This window comes from Alligator sinensis, unplaced genomic scaffold (genome assembly GCF_000455745.1).
Source record: "Alligator sinensis unplaced genomic scaffold, ASM45574v1 scaffold796_1, whole genome shotgun sequence".
NCBI lineage: Eukaryota > Metazoa > Chordata > Crocodylia > Alligatoridae > Alligator > Alligator sinensis.
This window is the reverse complement of record NW_005842141.1, coordinates 1,389,702-1,410,875: the sequence shown is the minus strand read 5'-3', so window position 1 is coordinate 1,410,875 and position 21,174 is coordinate 1,389,702. Positions and strand designations below refer to the sequence as shown.

The 21,174-nt window shown below is 44.5% G+C and overlaps 1 protein-coding gene across 5 annotated transcripts in view; it reads right to left on the bottom strand.

Annotated features, from left to right (window-relative positions):
- GRB10 (growth factor receptor bound protein 10) overlaps positions 1-21,127 on the bottom strand; it is a 201,342-nt gene extending 180,215 nt beyond the window's left edge. For 3 of the 5 annotated variants that reach the window (XR_003094437.1, XR_003094438.1, XM_006025327.3), the window contains exon 1: positions 18,738-18,795. The gene's annotated coding sequence lies outside the window, so the exon portion shown is untranslated. Of the gene's footprint in view, positions 1-18,737; positions 18,796-20,711 lie in introns of those variants that run through there. The other 2 variants (XM_025206119.1, XM_025206118.1) reach the window with 2 other exon arrangements.
- Positions 21,128-21,174: the final 47 nt, after the last annotated feature.

Below are 21,174 nucleotides of genomic sequence, written 5' to 3'. Positions count from 1 at the left end.
AGCAGGAAAAAAACCCTGATCTCTCAAGTCTCTGCCCACCTGAATGCAGACATGTTTAAAGCAGTTTCCTCTTAGAAAAGACCTGCAATTTCATTAACTTGACATCTATTGCAACATTTTGAACAGCATCCTTTGCACAGTGCTGAAACTTGGGTGAGGTAGAATTTATGTAGTCTGTGGATTGGCAGACAAGCTGCCACCTAACATATAGAAACAAACCACTTAACACAGCTTCTCATTCTCATTCTTATGAGAGTTTGCCACGTACAAGTTGTAACATACTTGAGATGCCAGCGTGACCCACTAGGATGCCTTCCATTCACAGATTCTTCCTGTGAACCGTGCAACAGAGAGGTTGGGAAGGGGGGCAGGCAGGAACTGGGTGACAGTGAAGTATAAACTAAAATCTAAGGTTTTAAAAGAAACATGTAGATAGACAAAAACTTCTGTAAATTGAAACTGTTGCATACAGAGTTTCAGTATATATTGAATTACTATTTCATTTTGCTGATGAATAATCCATGCTTCAAAGAGGGACTACTTTACCCACCATCTCTCACCAATTTTTGATTTTGAATAAGACTAGTACTAGTTTTGAGATAGCAAAGCCATGATACTAAGATCCAAGATCTTTCCTGACTTCAGAATACAATACAGAAGTTCTGAAAAACTGACAAGAGTTTTTTTCCTCCATGTACTCCCCTAAACCCATTCCACTTCTTAAAGGTTATTCAGATTTACCATTGTATAACCAAGTTCAGATTTACTGTTTTATAACTGAGTTCTTCTAACTTGGACAGAATTTTGTGGTAGCATGGAAGAAGTGGAATGGGTTTAGGGAAGAGTAAGGTTTGAGAGACAGAAATGGAGGACAAGTAGTGAACAGTTCACTTTAAAGTGTTCAACAACTGGAGGCAACAGGTGCTACATTTTGCAGTTTTACTTTCCCCTTTCTGTGAAGCTAATGTTATTCAAGCTTGAAAGAGCTACATACTTTACTGTGAATCTAACTAAATGAAGCAGCATCACCCCAAAACTACCACAACCCCCCAACAACTGCCAAAATCATTACTGAAATGTGTAAATCCAGCAGTTTGAAATGTGCAAAAATATTGGCTTGACTGCACTTCCTAAACATAGTGGAAAGAAAAACAGCATGTTTCAGTAACTTAAATCAAGATTCTCACCATTTGGTACAGCTGAAGGATGCCAAAAAAGTTACCTTCTTCCCCAGGTCAGCTTCTCTGCTTCTTGGCTATATACATGTTCAACAACCAAAGTCAGTTCCATGGACAGCATTATTTGCTAGAGGCCTTGTCACTCCAGCCTTCCAGGAATTTTACAAGTCAGTGTTGAAGGATTTATAACTTGAAATGTTATTAACTAGTGCAACAAAATATGAAATAAGGCATAAGCTAATTTCCCTTTTATAAAAAATTACTTATGAAAAAAATGTTTTAAGGGAACAGTGAGTTAGTCATATCAAGATTGGAAACTGGGCCAGCAAAAACCTAACAGAAAACTTTGTTTGTACTTCTTTGGGTAACTGTCTCCTACTTGAGATCACTGACTGTACAGCTACAAGTTATTCTCTTCCTAATTGGGTCCTTGTCTAAAATAGTCATGTTATTTTTAGCATGGTACTTAAGTATCTGAACTGTGGCCTGTGCAGCAAAAGCTGGCACGTGTCCCTGGCCATGCCAGGAATTCCAATATTAAACATGAATGCACATGCCACATATCTGGGCCAACTTTTGTTCTTCTTCATTGTGGTTCATGCAAGACTTTAAAAGTTTAACATACTAGCAGCATGCCAAAACAGCACAGGATTATAAAGTGTGTATTCTGTTCCCAAAGCATATAGCATTTACATACTCTTTGGCCACAGCATGACATAATATTTGCCAAAAATGCAGCTTTATAAGAAGGTTTCTTAATTAAGGGAGGAAGCAAGTGTTCCCTTGGCAGGATGCAATATGCATTATTATTCTGCTCTATATAAATGCTGTTGGTATCAGAAGAAAGGCTCTTGAAAGGAAGCTAAGAAACACAGCTTAAAAGAAGAAAAATACTTGGGAGGCAAGAAGTATCTCAAATTGACACTCTGGCTGGATCAGAAATGGCACATTTCAGTACCTAGTTTGTTCAGGAAGTTAAATGTTTAAGCTATTTGTTTTAACTGCTGTAGCACAAGACACTGAGTACCTGAGTTACATCCAGGAAGGCAGTCAGCACATTATCACATCACCAGTTTGATGATTTTTGGCACAGTGATTGATTAGCATCTCCTTTCACAGCAGCTCCAACATATAATCCTTCCATTCCCAATCAAGAAGACTGTTGGGTCTCCCATGTGCACAAACAGCACTCAAGCTGGTAGGCCATGGTTAAACAGGGTCTCACCTTCAACAATTAGACACTGACTTGTACAGTAGTGCCAAGTAACAGCAGTTTCAATTTAACAGCAGCTTTTGCACACTACTGCAGCACCTCTGACTTCCTTCTCACGTTCTTGTTGTGATAAAGTATTTAGCAGGATTCAGAGATTTGTTAGAATCTGACAAGGCCACACAGTGAGCGCTTCTGCTATGGCCTCAAACTTGCGGCCCAGCCCCCACTTCTTTGACTGTAACTACAGTTGATTCCATAGCCAAGCAACACCCACTCACACACCCTGTTTTGGATTTTCATGAGCTCAGTCATTTGTGAATTGGCATTAAGGGTTTCTTACACCTGCAGACAAAGCTTAGCAGCTTTAAGGAAAAACTTCTCAGAGACAAAGTAATATTAATTACCAAGCAAGTTTAAAAGGTTGAAAAGTAAGAGACTCGTTTTATCTGACAAAAAAATAATAATTGTAACAGTGGCCATCATTGATCCAGCTCTGCCATTCTGTACCCTACTAGAAGAGTAGATATTGGTACAAAGCAAGAGTAAAATCAACACAAGGAGTGACTGCAAGAATTCCAAGGTACAGGACTATATGGAATATGAACATGACTCTTGGTCTCTGGCTCCTGTCCTGCCACCCAAAATTGACCTTTGGAGATGCATGAGAGCTGTAAAACTAGAACTAAATTAAATCCTCATCTCTTGGAATAAAATAAAAAAAGATACCTAAAGAGGCAGAACACTAGCCTTTTTTTAATTACAGAAATGCACTAATTATGCAAGGGCAACTTTGCATGCTCCTAGGTCACAGTTCCCATTCTCCAAAGGTGGCAAGATTCCTACGAAGAGCACTGTGAAAAGCAGAGCAAGCCATTACACAGCAAAAGTCTGTGATGTTCAGTGATCCACCTCGCTAGTCCTTGTGCATCCACCTGTCTCTCTTACCTTGCACTTCTGTTGTGAGCTCATCTCAACAAACACCATCTTTGTTAGGTCAGGAAGGACACGTGTCCAGAGAAGACCTGACTTGCATAATTAAGGAAAGAAAGCAAAATGGAAAGAAAGCAAGAATTTTGCTTTGATTTTGTCCCAGGGTGTTGCACAGTTAGGTTAAGTCTCTAGTCCAGATCTTCCTGAAGGGAAAGGACCATGATATCCATACACTGCCACCTTGCAATATAATGTGGAATTTTGGGTCCCTTTCAAAACAGTTTCCTGCTACCTTCTGACAGTCCTAGCTTTGCTAGATGTCTCTAGTCCTTAAGCAATCTTTTCTTCAAACATTTCTACAGTATGTGGAACCAGAACATTTGGTCCTCGGTCATAACTGACAACCCCTAGCAGGGTTAAGTAGGGTCACAATGACTGACACATATTACTTGCATAATTCTGTACTTCATCAGCTTAATCCAAGCACTACACAAATCCCATGTAATTTCAGAAGTAGTCAGAACTTAGAGTTCTAGGTATAGATGCTTGCAGCCCAAGTTTGACTGCAGCAGCTCAGTAAAGCATCCACATATTTTAGAGTCTACTTATTAAATCTGGCCAACTCCTGCTTTCTAAGAACAGAAACACATTGATTGTGTGCATGTCCTATTCAAATTTAGGCTTTTTTCCCCCCTGGCCTTTTCAAAGCTTTGTAGTGGCTTCAAATAATCCTTAATTTTGCTATTGCTTATTTATTACTAAGAGAATTACTTACTTTAATTCACTGCCCTTATTCAACAAAAGCTAAGCAATCATAAAACTCAGAAAAGCTGTTCAAAAACACATTTGCACAACTTGTAGTACTGAGTGGAAATAGCTATGTGGTTTATAATTGAACTAAACTTACAGTTTTTACTATATGCTATGTATATACTGCCCACCTCAATTTGATGAAGAAAGTTAGCACCTGAACCAATTCCTATGGATTAAGGCCCAGACTTTTAAAGAGTATTTAAGAACCTAAATATGTGGATGGCTGGTTTGAAAAGTCTGTTAAATACCTCCCTTTATGTACTTCAACCCTCATTTTTAGAAGTACGTTAGCACTTCAAAACAGGAAGTGGCATCTAGTGACATTTCCAGAAGTGTCAGTGGCATCTGTAGGTGCTAAATTTCCTTTAAAAGCTAAAAAATCTGACCCCCAGCTGTTTAACCTTATACCCTGGGCATGTCCACACATGCTATTAATGCACCTTAGACTTACAGTGCAGTTAAATAAGGCACAGGAAACTTTCCCCAGGGACCCACATGTGTGTGTGCCCATTAGGAGCAAATTTGCTCCCAATGAGAGCACTTCAGAGCAGAGTTTCTCTTACTCTGCTCTGCCCCTCTACAACAGCCAAGGGGGAGCTCAGGGCTCCCCTGGGTACCAGCATGGAGGTCTGGCCTGAGCTCCCGGGGGCAGGGGGAGCTGTTGGGGAGTCTGGACAGCTGCCAGCCAACCCTGTGCCCCAATCTACAGGGGGCATGGAACTGTGTATGAATCCATACAACTCCCCGCCCGTGCACATCAGCACGTAGAGTTGGCAGGCAGCTGTCTGGGTCCAGACAGCTCCCTACCCCCTGCTGCCTAGGCTGACTGGAAGCAACTTACTCCTCAGCTGTCAAAACATGCGTTACTGCACAGTACCTAATGTTTGGTTAATCTGTATCTACAGGTACTAGCAAACCACTCATTAAACTAATTTACTGTGCAGTAATTGCTGCGCATGTGTAGATGGTGATGCTTTACTACACATTAGTCTAAAGCACAGTAAAGCACCTCATGCAGACACACCCCCTGGGTGCAAGAATCCACCTATGTCTCACCATAATCAAACCAGAGACTTAGGAACAGAGAAACAAACATTGCAGGCCTACATCCTGTAATCAGCAGCATTTGGAGGACTAAGTGAAGTAGTTTGACATGTGTAGTATTCAGTTACATGCTCAGATATGAGGCAGGGGGAAAAAAGTGGCTTACAGGTATGTTTAGTCAACTGTCAGAGGGCATGGGAAGGTCATACTAGCCACAGTACCCTTTTTTGAAAGTAAGCAGGAAACAAGTCATCTGTGCAGGCTTATTCTAACACACCAATATATTAGAGAAACACCCAGGGGCTATCTATTGGTAAACCACTTTGTCAAAATTTACTAGCCAATAACCAGTTACAAAAAAAAGATTAAAACGTAATCCCTTTTGTTATTTTTTAAGCCACTGTCAAATGCTGAACTTCACCCACTGCTCCACCCCAGACTTTGTTCTTTATGTATGTAAGGCCTTTTGGAACATTTGGGGGAAATCAACATAGTTAGACAGGGCTGCAAGCACCATCTTTAGCCAATTCTTTGTCCTTGGAGAACAACAAATTCCCGTCTCTCTCAGCACTCACAGCCACTCTCCGCATCAATGAAAGCATGTCCTGAGTTACATTCTGCAAGTCTTGCAAATTCAATGTTCCTTGATTCAGGACTTGGGTTAGCCTTTAATTATGGGATTGGAAGTTATTTAAAACTACCCACAGGGGGTTAAGAGAAGCCTGTGGCTCACATTTGCTTTGCATTATAGAGTGTCAAAATTAAAGTTAGTTTGCCATCTTCTCTTGAACAAGCCAGACTGAGATGCTGACTCAGGAAAAAAACAAGTTTGTTTACAAAGATATTTGACATCCTTTCTTTAATCTAACCACTACACTGGTTACATTGCTTTAAGACACTGGCATAGATTGTATCACTATATCCACCAGATCCTTGACACCACAACGCAAGATTGTGGAAGTAAGAATCTAGTTACTAGCATACATGAAACTGAACTATATGTCAGAGTAGCATAGAGCAGTACTGCTGCCCCTCCACTTAGTAACAAGGTATTTTATTTGAGAGCTAAAACTATACCCTGCGCAGATACCCATCACATGACCTCAAGCAGTAGGATCTGGGAATAATGACTACCACATTGTTAAAGTCATCTGAGACTATAGAGGCAATTCATTATCAGAGACTAACTCTACTGGGGTGGGGGAAATCAGCTTTTACAACTGTTAAAACTGGTTTTGCCATTTCATTGAGATTTTCCACTGTGTGCAGGCTAGACACACTTTTGTTTATTCATTACACCGTGTGGTGGCCTTGGAATTCCCTCCTATCCAAATTGCCACCATAGTGTAGGATATGCCAAAGAAACATTTATTTAGCAGTGACACCTGTGGTTTTGGAGCAACTGAAGCAAGCCCAAATTGTAAACGCAAATTAGTTACCTGCAACACAAATGGGATGTTTATCTTATTTGTAGTATAAATACTTGGTTTTCCCTTACTACTATTACCTTTCTAATGTTTAACTTCCTTGAAATGGCTATTGCCACCTAATGTGCCAGCAAAAAAAATCTTTTCCCTATGCATTCTGCCTTCCAAAAACAAGATGTGTTTCTTATTTGGAAGTCACTGATATTCTAAGAATGGCTTCACACAGAAAAAGATTATTATAGCCCATATTTGTACGAATAAATAAAAAAACCCCCACATCTTCTTTCTTGTATGCAAGGTCATGATTTAAAGAAGGTTTTGCTGAAAGAGGGAGGAAAAAAGTTCATAAAAATCCAAAACAAAAATGCCAAGGCAAGCGGAGCAGCTTTTGTACACTCAATGCATTTTTTCCAATTAACTTTAGGAATTGAACACTTCCTAGATACTGCCCACTGCTTCTATGGCCAAATATGCCTGTATCATCTGATTATGTATTAAATATTAAGAGTAATGTTTCCAATGTTCTTAAGGCCCCTAGTAGATGCTTTTTCAATCATGGTAAGGCTTTTTCCACATTTTTCTACAGCTACACATGCACAGGGCTGGCCGTCAGGAGAAGGGGAAAAAAACAAGGGCACAACAGCTTGCACTGGTGCTGCTGACCAGCAGAGGGAGCTCTTTCTGATCAGCAGCACCACTGAAGAAATTAGATGCCTCTACTAAGGACACATCTCCTAGGATCACCGCCAGGGAAGGGAGGTGGTTGGGGCAGGGAAATCCCTGTCCTGTTGAACCAGGCACAGTGAGAAAAGGGATCTTGGGTCCTGGGGATTCCTTGATTACAAGAAAGGGACCAAAGAAATCCCTCCCCAGAGCTAAGCAAAGCGCAGGGTTTCTATATAGCAAGGGCAGACAGAAATTACCCCCAAACAGTAGAGAAGCCTTTGCCCCAGCACAGACCTCAACTCTGCATTCTCTCTGTCCCTGACAGCACCCCTGCGCATGGGGACTGGGGTTCACCCCTCCTGTACTTTGTGCTGCCAGGGATGGGGAGAGAACCTCCGGGGTTGGGGCAAGAGTTTCCCCGCAGCAGGTTCTGTGGGTTATTTCCCACCCCTTGCGCAGTGCAAGTTAGAGGGAGAGAAGAAGCAATGCACCCCTAGGATGCTGGATGACCCAGTAGAGACCTATCACCCAATGTGTTCCTGCCACCTGCTCAAATTAAAGCTGGACAGAATGAGACTCTGAATACTGACTTTGCAGCTAAACTATATGTTTTGGATGGCTTTGCAAGACAGGCCTGCATAGAGGGTGGCATGAACACCTGCAACAGGCTAGTCAAATATTAATTTGCAATACAGCAACACCCAGACTGAGGTCTGTTTTAACACATCTGTGGTGCCACATACCACACATTCAGCTGTTCTCTGTACTGCAAGGGAGCAGCTCAGAGGGGGATAGGGGTTGACCCCTGGATATCCAGGGGTAAAAAAAACCCCATGCAAAAAAATGAAAGGGGAGTGACGCATGCAGGGGGAGCATGTGACACTCAAAACAGTAGCTTAGCCAGCCGGAGCCATACTGCAGCTACTGGCCAGGCTCCAAGTGGCAGGAACGCCACCACTGCAGCCCTGGGAGGCCCCAGAGCACATGTGGCACAGGTGTTCCCCAGAGACAACTGGAAGTGGCACAAGATACACCGCCACTAGTTGTCCCTGGGGTACCAAACATTGCAGACTCTGTGGCTGCGTCCAGATGAGCGTAGATAAGTAAAGCAAAGTCCACCCAACTACAGACTGAGCTTGTAAAACAACTGCACATGCTCAAAAATTGCTCACTAGTTGATGCTCACACAGCCAGAGAATAGAATAAGTCCCTGAAGAGCTACATTGCTAATCATTTCTTATAATCAAGATTCTGAGAAGCTCAAAGCCTTGACTGCTTGTCTTCATAAGTCTGCCTTTCCTTTGTTTTAGCTAGTATTGATCCAACACGTTATGTCAGTGTAATTCTAACATTTATTAAGTGACTTGCAACTGTGACTAGCATTGCTCATAATCAGTAGGGAGGGCAACTGAAGTAAACAGATCATCAAAAGCTATTCACAATCATTGTGTACTCAAGCACTGTAATCTAAGCAGGAAAGATGGAAGGGCTGATGATGACTACCTTAAAGAAAAGTGTTCTTCGGTCTCTGAAAGACTACAAGAGCTTATGGAAGGGTCAAGACAGATGTATCAAACAATTGGTAGTCTAAACTTTTGCCAACTGAAGCAAGAGAACTCTCTCATATGCTTTTATGTGGTTGTCTCAGATATAAAATATAGTGTTATGTCATCAAACAGCACTCTATCCTCTTTCAAACAACTCTAGAGCAACCAACCTCTGTGTGTCTTACAGAGGCAGTTTGACAATGAACTCATTTCCATTTCAACCTGGCCAGGGGTTCAAGTGCAAGTGTTTCGGTACCATAAATTCTTGAAGAATATTAGTCTTGATAAGGGTTTTTTTCTACATGAATGCTGATAGTGTTTTAATAACCTGCTGTGACTCGTAATAATATATAAAATAACATACAGTAGAACCTGGACCATTTGCTTGCAGGTGGTTTGCAACCCACAGTTTGCAGCTGGTTTCTCAATGAAGGACCATGGGGCTACACACTTTCTAGGATGTTCTGATCTTTAGCTAATTTTAGAATTATGGCAGGGGAGACAAAGTCTATGTAAGACTTTTCCCCCCACATACCCCAATCCCAAATTATGTTAATGTTTTGTGAAAACTAATGCACAGGACTAAGTTAAGTGTTCACTTAACCCAAGGCTGCCTATACACGTGCTTGGCAGTAGGGGAGGGACATTTTAATAAGAGCGGTCCCCGGACAGACGCTCCAATTAAAACGGCTCACCATCACGTGCATTTCAAAATGTCCGTGGGATGCTTTATCTAAAGCTTATTTGACGAGGTTTAGATAAAATGCCCCCTCAGTCATACTGAAATGTGCAGGGGCTTAATACACATAATGGTGAAGCAACCCGGGAGCGTTGCAATTAGAACACAGTCTGCTCCAACATGTTCTAATTAGAACATGAACAAGTGCAACTATAGGCACCCTGTGCGTGGCAGTGCACTTGCAGTGCCTGCCACTTCATGGGCTGAGTCAAGCAACCAGCAGGTGCTTGATTGCAGCAGCTGTTTTAGAACCCGTGGCTGCCCATACAAACACAGCAGTTTGCTGCGTGCAGCCAGGCAGAAACATCACCTGGCTGAAAGGCTGTATGAAACATCTTGCAGGTAAGAGCAGGATGCTCTTGGTCCTGGGCATGACCTAAAACTGCATGCTGCCAGGGAAGGGTGGCCTGGTGGGGCTCCTAGCAGGAGGGGAGCCCCCAGGAAGTGCCAGGTTAGTTACCTCCCCAGTGAAAGGTGAGGAGGGGCACTTTAACTCCAGCCCCCATCTCCGGGCGGGTTTTGGAGGCAGCTGTGGGAGTAGTGGGGCCAGGCATGGCAAGCAGAGTGCCACCTGAGCCCAGCAGGGATGCAAGATCCTGGAGGCCCCAGAGGGGGCAGTGTGAGGAGTGTAATGTGGCTCCACACAGAGTAGGGCTGAATGAGGATTAGGCCTGAAGGGCAGTCCCAGGGGTGCATTGAGTAGGGCCAAACTGGGAGTAAGCCTGAAGGGCAGTGCAAGGGCCAGCCCTGTGAATAGTTGATCATGAAGATGAGAAGACCCCAGTGTGGGGCATGGTGTAGAGGGCCTAGAGGGGGCATGGTAGAAACCCCATGGGTGGGGAAGAGGCCAAGGCATAGTTGTGGATGCCTGAGACTAGTTGGGCCAGAGGCTGAGTAAGGGGCTCAGCCAGAGAGTTAGGGGCAAGTCCTGACCCTGGTAAGCCTCCTGCTGCAAGAAGGCCACATGTGGGTCAAAAGTAAGACCTACAGTTTGAGCACGAAGACCTGCTGATCCAGGGATGGAGTGAGGGTCACTGTGAGACCCTGGAACACCAGTCGTGGTGTAAGTTATGTTTACATCATGTGGATGCCATCTACGAAGCATGGGCTGCGGTGTAGGGGAGGCTGGAGCCGCAGATAGTGTCACCTGGCAGTGGGACGTGTAATGGGCAATCTCCCGCATTTTACCACCTGTTTTGAGAACAGCAAAGTCATGGCAGGAGACACTGCCTCAGACAGGTGGGTGGGCCTGCATGAGACCCGGCCCCAAGAGTTGACCCCTGTCGCACTGTTTGTCAGGCTGGAGAATGACCAGAGATAATGCTGCCAACATTTATTTTGAGCCCAATTTTAGGCAAGATGCCTAAAGTTAAGAATAAAAACCTGTCGTTAGACACCTAAACACCATTTTAGAAATCCAACTGCCTGTGCATTTAAGCTCTTATTCAGGAGCTGTTGTGCCTAATGGGACCCTGCCAGATTTTAATGCAACTAATTAACTTGTACTATTCTGTAAAACTCTGTCAGCTCAGAAGCAGCATTATAACAGCTCCAAGGGCTCCAAACCAGGATAAAAACCTAGCCATGCATCCATACATGATCAATCACTTCCATAACCGGTACCACCCATTTCCCCTCATTCCTCAAAAGGGGGAAGGGGGGTGGGAAATAGGCAATTTTCTTATAACCCATAATTATAAGCAATACCAATTGGTCCAAATTAAACCAGATTAATGAGGCATCACATTCTGCAATAATACTCTCCTATGTATTACAATCAAAGCAGACGTACCACCTTGTAAAGCCCTGTAAAAACAATTACCTGTACCATAACCCCATTGTGTTCACAAGTTTCATCATGCTGCCAGGTTATGCGAGTTTCATCTCTGCTCAATGCCTTGGCAAAAGCAAGCCAATTCCTGCATTGGTAACAAGGATTTCACAGCTGTTTCTAACCAGAACTCAGAACATGAGAGTTCTCTTCCTGTAACATTCAGTCCCATTCCACTAAACCTGCAAGGATGTAAAGCTAGATCAGTTGATTCTGCTTAATTGGGCAGACAAACTCCAGAGTGCAAGCCACAAGTAGCATTTCATCTACAATCTTATTTCCAAAGCTGGTCTTTCAGCCACCAACAAACTCTTGTGAAGCTTTCCAACAAAGAAAAGTAATGCCTCATTTAAGCCTTTTTAACTGCCAAATGCTATTTATGGCAATTTGGCTTTCAGTACCCTTACCTAGAAGGACATAATAACAATGATTCATTGCAAGTCTAATATAATCCTTACTGTTCAGCAGAAATCTATCAACTTTAGAATCCAGGTAGGGTCACTGTAGAAAAAAAAGTCTCTCACTCAGAATCATCAGTTGAAGAAAGTTCAATCAGAAGGCCAAGAAAAAGAAACAGTAACATTCAGAGCTGAAGACATAAGGACTCAACTTTTGAGATTTGCATGTGCCAAGTTCATGAGCCCTGATGTAAAAGTCAAGTACCTTTAGTGCAAGAGAAAAAGCTCCAGTAGTTCCAGCTAGATGTCTGTTCAGAGATTCCCCTCTTGCTAAAAGTGATTATATAAAATAGGTTCAAGGCAGACACTCCAACAAGAACAATGTGCAATTGCAGGTGTCCTGTAATTGGGCAGTTGACGCTCAGTCAGTTTCACTGCAGAAAGAATCCTTCTACTGGGATGTCTGTTCAATGCTGCTACTACTCAGATTATGTCAACTAAGTGAAAAAATGTCAGAGCCAGAAGTGTGTGGAGGAAGGGGCAGCAAAATCTGACTCACTGAGATGTGTCTTGTTGACACTGCTATGCACTCTGCATACAGGGTACTTCTAGTTTGGAAAGAGACAGGAAAGAAGCCTGCAGTACAATGCTGTTAACAACAGATTTATTAACAAACCAGTTATTGGCAACGCAGGACCTTGACCAAAAAGGAACAGGGGAACTACCACTTAGTGCAAAGAGATGAGTGGCAGAGAACAACTGGTACTTCCAGCTGCTTCTAGCAGTACCATTACTGATTTGCAGGGCACTAGCTACTGAATGGACTACAAGAGCCAGCTAAAGCCTGACTCTCCATAACAGACATGGAGCAACCCTGCCAGCAAAGTGGAGGGTCCTGACACACTAGATGAGCTTGGAGTCTGAATGACCTCAAAGATGTGATTGCAAAACTGGAGTTCTGCAAGCAAATCTTTGTAGCTTAGACCAAGTCTAAAAGACCAATGGTTCCCCCAAGCACAGCATAAGCTTCTGAAATGCTGGCTTTAATTTTTCTGGGGTTAATGTTTTAATAAGAAGGAAGCATTAATTTCTCAGTTTAAAGAAGCTGGAGTTTTACCAGCAAGTGAGACCAAAGCATCAACATCGGTCAAGCATCCTTCCATTTCTGCCCCCTCAGTTTCAATGAGAAATGATGGATAATTTTGGAACATGAACCTTTGAGCCCAGTAGTTTGGCCAAAGTTAGCTTCTGAACATTGGAAGAACGAAAGCAGGAAGGCTTTGAATTTTTAATCCTTTCCTCCGACAGCTAAAATGTAGAAGTTCCTAGTTTCTGAAACACAGGAGGGTAAATACTATGTGCCTCAAGAAAAGGATAAATGAAAGATGTTTACCTCCTCCATCTGGTGAAGATATTAGAAAACAAGAATCAACACAGATCTGAAGCACCAGTTGTCTGAAAGCCATTAGAGAGGGCAAACCAAACTCTAGCGTGTATCAGCTGATGTGTTGCCAAAAGATCCAGAGAAGTGCTCCTCCCCTTCTATTCAGCATTGGTGAGGCCACAGCTGGAGTACTGTGTCCAGTTCTGGGTGCCACACATCAGGAAGGATGTGGATAAGCTCGAAAGGGTACAGAGATGGACTACCCATATGATTAGGAGCCTGGAGGATAGGTCCTATGAAGAGAGGCTCTGGGAACTGGGTTTGTTCGGTCTGCATAAGGGAAGACTGAGACGTGACTTGACAGCCGCCTACAAGTACGCTAGAAGTGAACACCAAGATCTAGGAAAGCAACTCTTCAGAAAGGCACCCCTTGGGAGGACAAGAACTAATAGGTGCAAGCCAGTTGAGGAAAATTTTAGGCTAGACAAAAGGAAAAACTTATTTTCTGTAAGGGTATCTGGAACACACTCGCAGGAGAGGCAGTGCAGCTGCCATTCCTGGAGTTGTTCAAGAGGAGGCTGGACAAGCACCTCATTTTGCTCATTTGAGCCCATTTACCTCCTGCCCATGGCAGGGGACCAGACTTGAAGTTCTTACAGGTCCCTTTTGGTCCTTCTATTCTATGATTCTAAGGTATTCCAACAAGGTGTGATACAGATACTACACGCAATGCAATCCAGTTGCTACTTCCTGATCAAGAACTCACTTAAAATGTATTTTGGCAGAACACTGGGTTTTCGGTAGCCATGTTTGCCTAAGGACATAGGCAGGCAAGGTTCTTTGGGTAGATGCGATGACTTTTATGTGGCCAACTGAGTGGCGGGAAGAAAATTCTTAGCTAACTTTCGGGTACAATCACCCTTCGTCAGGCAGAGGGAGTCTGTGCTGGTCATCAGGCATAGGGAGTCTCTGACTAGCAGAGACTCCCTATGCCTGATGAAGAGTGACTGTGCCCGAAAGCTTGCTAAGAACTTTTTTCCGACTACTCAGTTGGTCTCATAAAAGATATCACGTCTACCCAAAGAACTTTGCCTGCCTTTTGGCAGAATATCATCTTAGTTCTCTCTCTCAGGCACATGTTAGATTTAGGCGAGAGTTTTAAGTTCTATATTACAAGTACAGGCAGTATTTAAAGGTTAAGTAGTCAAAGCTACTTCACAACTAAGGAAGGATTTGTTGGGCTTTTTTTAGTTTGTTTTGTTTTTGCATAACTGCTGACCACTTATTGTGTGCTGTGAAAGAGAAAATTATTGTTCTTCGTTATTGCACCCGAAGCACTGCAGCTATTGGATGTAAGTAAATCTGACTACTGTTTAAAAAAAATGCAGAAAAAAAGAAAGGGGTGAGGGGCAGAAAAAAACAAAGCAAACAAACCAACCCTGATCACTGACGTACTAAGAAGCTCCTTGACCTCTTAAAATCCTCACCTCCACTGCGAAGGAATTGTCTAGGACCAAGAGATTTTCCCCATTACTGTATATTTTCCCACCCTGGTGAGGTACTAAAGAGTGATAATCCAAGGGAATGTAGTGCCATTCACTCCTACTGATGAGCTAGAGCTCTCAACAGCTACAAGCTCATGTATTTGTAAACAGATATTATATACTACCCATATTCATATCAATTTGTTGGCAGTCATTTCTCCTGCCTTTTCTACTCACAATCTCTGAAAACTTTGATCAGTCTACACTCTGAACAAGCCAAAATAAGGAAAAAACACAAACTTGTGCTTTGTAACAGTTTCTTCCTCACCTGCTAGCAATTTGGGCATCAGGCTCCCTTTGTTCAGATAGGATGGCACAGCATTTCCTCTGCAGCATGTTCAATACAGCCTGCATGCCAGAAAATTCCAATTTCCTATTCTTGTCCTGTTGAGAACTAGTAGGAACTGGCACCGATTTAAGTTGGGACAAGTCAGATGCTGGTTTACCAGTGGTTTAACTAAACATATGGTTTACAATTACCTCATTCATTATGATCTGCTGCAACAGAGTTGTCTTTTTGGAACTTGCTTGTGTTCACACTGGCTTTGGTCTCTGAACAAAGCTGAAAGATTTACTCCAAGAAATCCAATGAAGAATACATTAGCCCCTTACTCGAACATTAAAGCTGCCATAATTTGAGACATTATCCAATACTCAGTCACTCACTACACCGGTTTTCTTAGGGTTGTTGCAGCACCCATTTAGTCATCTAGTTCACATACAACCCTAATATGCAGAAGTATAAACAGGCCTTTTAATCCTACCTAAATTTGTGTAGAAGAGGTATAGTTGCATTTAATGTTAATACTAAGAAAGAAGCACCAAAGTCTGTTTTAAACCCCTTCCCCGCTCCCTCCACAACACCTCACCCCATGCCAGGTTAGATACCTCTATAAATGTGGCTTTGCACATCCTGCATCCCCTAGATACAAATAGCCGGATAGTTAGAGAACTTTCCTAAGAAGCAACTCTGGCACACTGGCTTCCTCACTCTGTGGCAACTACATGTTTGAGGGTCCCAGTGACGAAGTATGCTTGTCTTGCATGTCGTGTAGTTAGAGACAGAGAAAGTCATGGGTTCAGGTCCTTGTCCCAAATGCTACTTATGCATTTTCTCCAACAATTTCTGAAAAAAGCAATGCATATGCAGTCCTTGAAACAGAACCCAAGCCTCTGTCCTTTCAGGGATGGCTATTATCACGGAGTTGGAGGCATTCTTGCCTACCCTGTAGCCCAGCTTCCAACAGGACTTGAAGTGCTTAAAGCACTCCACTAATAAAAACCAGGTTAGCTGGTTTTTCATTAGTCCACAGATGCCATTTTAAACTAAAACACGGCTTTCCATTTGCTCCCTACAAATGAAGGGAACACAGCTTTCCACATAGGGAAGTTCATTTGATAAATAAGCACCTGGTTATGTAACTGTCAGACTACAAGCTCCCTAATCTACAGAGGTGAGCTTCACCATTGTTGCATACCACCCTGACCCACTCAGAGATTCAGGATCTGGCAGCTTTTCTGGATTGGATGAATTCTTTTGGCCTTACAAGGGTTTGAGGAATCTCTTTCGTTTCACCTTGTCAATACCAGGGTATATTTTCTGCTATCAGCATACAAGTTTCTCCATCCGGTGCAGTCAGTCAGAAAAACCAGGAGACCCATGTTGGGGACAAGCTATATTTGAGGCCAGCATTTGGGGGTGTCACTACCATATTGCTGGCTTCTGGCGATTCACCAGGTCCAAGACCTTGTGTTTGGGAGGCTGGCAGTCCTGTACACTTCAGCAAGGTTTTGGGGTTCTTGTCATCCATGAGTCTTCATGGTCAAATAAGGATCAATGGTCTCTCCTGTCAATGAGAAGCTGGAGGATCTCCAATCAATGTCTTAATTAGACTGTCTGCCTGAGCGTCGGTTGGGTTGTGCTGTCTTCAGTCTTGATACACAGCCTAAGGCAGATATGGACAATTATTTGGGCCCAAGGGCCACATAGGCAGTTTTGATGAGCTGTCCTGGGCTGGGCTGATGACCAAATTCTTTAGGGACATAATGAAAGGACTTTAATGTCCTCTCCTCCTCCCCCAAGAACTCACCAGAACTCGTTCTGGGGCTGTCTTCAGGCAGAGAGCAGTGTTCAGGTGTGGGAGAAGCTGGAATCACATGCCCCTGCCCTCTGGGTGGGGAGGTGTGTGTGCATGCGTGAGTGCGGAGGGGGGCTGCCTGGACACTAGGTCCCACGAGTCTGCTGTGGGTGAAGGGGGGGATGGGGGGGTGGAGGGGCCTCGTCCAGCAGAGCTTGCCCAGGCAGTGCGCTCTGCACTGCCCCCACAGTGCTCTGCATGGGGCTGAGCTCCGCTCACTCACACTGGGGCAGCCTGCACCACACTCCCACCAGTGCCCATGGCCCAGCCAAGCGCTGCTCTGTGCCCCCTGCCTCCAGTGGCAACTCCTGCTCCTGGTCTTGCCCTTGCAGCACTGTGCCAAGTCATGTTGCTCCAGGCAAGCAGCTTCAACCAGGATCCTGCCCCTTCAGCCAGCCTCCTGCAAGGTGGCTGGGCACTGGGGCACTAGCCCAGCTGAAGCTGCTCACCTGCCTGCCTGCCTACCCAGAACAGCGTGATGTGGTACAGCACAGCAGGGACAGGAGAAACTTCTGACTGGCTGTTCCTGGTGCAGCTCTGCACCACCCATCTCCAACAGCAGCTCTTTCTCCTACTTCTGCCACACCACTCCTGGCAGGCATGTGGGGCTCCAGATCCCAGATGCCTTCCACCAGAAGGCAGCCATGAGCTGAAGGTGGAGCCCCGTGTGGTGGGGCAGGAGCCATCTGGCTGAAACTGCTTGCCCAGAGTGGCGTTGCACAGTACATCACTAAGTAGCACAGCAGGGACAAGATCAAATCCAGGAGCCACCACTGGAGGCAGGGAGTGCAGAACAGTACTCAGCTACACCAAAAACAGCCCCTCCAGAAGCCGCACGCAGGTTGGGACCTGGCCCAATGGGAGCCCAGTGCAGCGTGCCCTAACGCAACTGGGCAGAGCATGGCCCCATGCAGGGTGACTGGATGCCGTGGGCTGGATCCAGTCACCTGGCGGGCCAGATCTGGCATTCAGGCCGTATTTGGCCACCCCTGGGCTAAGGGACCAGATTTAGATTGTGACCGGCTACTTGAATTGAACCAGAAATAGTCTGTCTCAGTGAACAACTGAGCTTTTGGATTTTCACAGACTTGTTGATGAGCATGTTAAAGTCTCTCAGGATGAAACTTTAACTACAACACTGATGGCACTAACCTGTAAAGGAGCATGCAATCTGTTAGTCCCGAATCATTTCTGCTGTCATATGAATGAAGCTTGAATTTTCGTGCTCAAGGCACCTCCCTTGCATTGACTGTTTGATGAAAAGATGAACGCACCGCTGTCTGGCTTCTTATCCTACCTTGCCCTGCAATGAAGTAGTTATCCTGGAGGAACAAGTTGAGCTAGTAGAGAGTTCCCAGTTTCATCCAACAAGGTCTGACAATGCAGACTATGTTAGATGCTTCAGCACTGGTGTGGTCAAAGATTGTCTGCTGGCCGACCTTGCCTTGTCCCACAAGGATAAGTCATGTCACTTTGTGCGGCCTGCTTCTAGTCGGCATGTAGGCAATAGAATCCAATTTCCTTTGTATACTTTACATTTCCTTAGCAACATTACCTTTACATTTCCTTTCCTCCTGATTTGAACTCTGAGTTAATTGTGTGAGTGAAGGAACAGATGTCCAAATCTACAGAGGCCAGGAGAAAGGCAGATAAATTGGATCTGGTTTGGAGTATGTCGAGGTCTGGGAGCAGGTAGATTTGCAAGCCCAGTGGGATAGAAGCAATGGAAACAGAACAAACACTGAACAACCACCAGCAACAACAACAGGTAGAACGAAGCACGGGCCAATGGCATCAGGCATCCATTTACCTGAAATAATGTTGCCATGACACCCATGTTGCTCTTATCTGGCTCGGGAGAAAGAGAAAGGGAAGCAGCACTTACTTGTCACATCTGAGTTAGAGCCGGAAAGTAGCTTCTGAGCCAGCAACTAGTGGCAAGGCTGAAAGAAAAGAACTGAGACTGATACCTCTGTTATAGGTTTCTTTGGTTGCTTCATTCCTAGAAAGGATGAAACTGATCCAAAAGGGGAGGAGTCACAGCCCCACCGGGTCACAAAACCTCATTACTTGATGTGCAGAGGTGAAAGTGACTAGGAGCTGCTCCCAGACCAATTCCTGGGATGGTGCCCACAGGTATAACCAGATATGGGGCATGGGCCTTCAGTTAGCATACATAGAAAAGAAGCTCTTTAGAGAAGACCTTATAATCGAAAGCCATGCATCCTTAGTAATAAATTAAATCAGATAGTCAAAATGGAGGTGCGAAAAGTTCACTACTGCAACACGACCACATCCCATGAGACTACATTCAAACAGTTTTTGTAAGATTTGCTCAGCACGCTTTCAAGCAAACACTTTTAAAGTGAAGAAATCTAGCCTTACTACGGAAGTTTCTCCCCCTAGAGCTCTTACTCTGTCGCACACGTTTTACGTAGGGAACCCAAACAACTAAATTAATCCAGGGTGCTAAAAGGAATGTTCATGTAATGCCTTAAAAACATGTGTGTCATTCTCTTATGGCTGACAATGAGTTTTCTTATTGTACCTCTTTGCTTGGTTCTCAAAGCCAGACTGTGGTATTTAGACATAAGCCAGTGGGGTACACACCAGCTGGCACCAGCCTCCAGTAGGACACTGCTAACTGGGTTTCATCAGAAACACAGGCTAGCGCAGTCATATGCCCCCAACCCTCTCACCCCATCCTACAACAGCTCCTGGAAGAAATGGTATTTGACAACTTCTCTGCCACCCGGGACTCCCCAGGCTGGAGGGATCCCGTAGCTAGTTGGATCCAGCTACTTTTAGACACTGGGCTGCAATACAGGAAGAAACCCAGTGTCTGTAAGAAACTACAATGACATCAGCCAGGTTCTGTGAGCAGAACCAAAATCAGATGCGCTTTACAATTAGGGAAAGCTTTCTGGACTAGAAGACAAAACACCATTGAAAGCGTGTCACAACTGGATTAGAGGATGAAAGCCAGATACATGGAGCAAGACAGGAGAGAATATTTGGATTATCAAAACCAAGGAAAACCACAGAAGTACCATAAGATCTAACACCCAGCCAGAGCAAACAGAAGCTACCTCTAAGTGCAAATAAGAGTGCAAATGAAGTACAGTACAAAAAAAAGTGTGTGTATGGGGGGGGAAAAAATCACTGAAGGCAGGTATACAAGTCTGCCTTTCTATCAATTCATAGTTCAGAACAGACACCACCAAGTGTTGCTTTCCAAGCTTTGTTTACCCTACACTGTGCAGCATTTTAAAAAGACAAATCGATATTTTTAGGGGTTTTTTTTTTTAGCAAAGCAAGCTTCAGAATCGAAAGTTCGATGTATTGGTTAGAATACAAATGCACACCTTGAGACCAAAGGATGAGAAAGAGAAGAATACGCTTCTTAAAAAGCTGCATCTCTTCTCATCAGACCTTCTAGGTAAGGAGCACCGTAACTGCAGAACACGCTTAATATCTTTTCTCTTGCCTTTGCAGAGGAGGAGCCGACAGAAGTATCATTTCCACCATTCAGCCTTTGGCATTTGAGGCACACCAGTCAGGTTTTCTAAGCACCGTACACTTTTTTTTTAAAACCCGTCCTCATAACTCACTCCTTTTAATCCTGGGATTAGCCCTGCTGCCCTTCTCTGTACCTTTTCCAGTGCCGTAAATAAGGCAGGTCCATGCACGGAAGAAGACATTAAGTTAGAGCTTTCGTGGTGGACCAAGGCAGCTTTTTGTAGCCGGAGCAGTTAAATAAAACAACAACAAAGAATTAAAACATCCAGCCCCTGTAGGAAGCAGCAACGTTTCCAACCCATCATCCGCATGCAACTGAAGGAAAGAGGGAGAGACGTACCCAAACTTTGCCTTCCGTCCCACCCCTCTCCTTCAAGGAGGCAAAACAGGGGCAGCAAGAAGCCTGCCTAGAGCTGCTCAGTAAGCCTGGACCCACGCTGCTCTGACATGCCAGCGCCATATGCTCCCGGTTCAACAAATCCAAACATTTCTTCCCTTCCCCCCCCCCACTTCACGCACAGAGAGCACCGCTTCAGAGCCGCCTGCTGAATCAGCACTTGCCACCCCGCTTTAAATACAGACTTCTGCCCAGCTTTAAAAGAAAAGCGTTGGGAGGCTGGGATGGGTCGGATCCTGCCTCGGGCAGCCTAACCTCGCTGGGTCCCTTCAGCCCCGCTTCTCCAAGGCTCGGGGGGGAGGGGGAGAAAAAAGAAAAGAGGGGGGCGGCAAGGTTAGACAGACGAGCCCTCCCCGCCCGAGCCCGGGGCTGCAGCCCGTTCTCGATGGCAAGCCAGGGAGAGGCC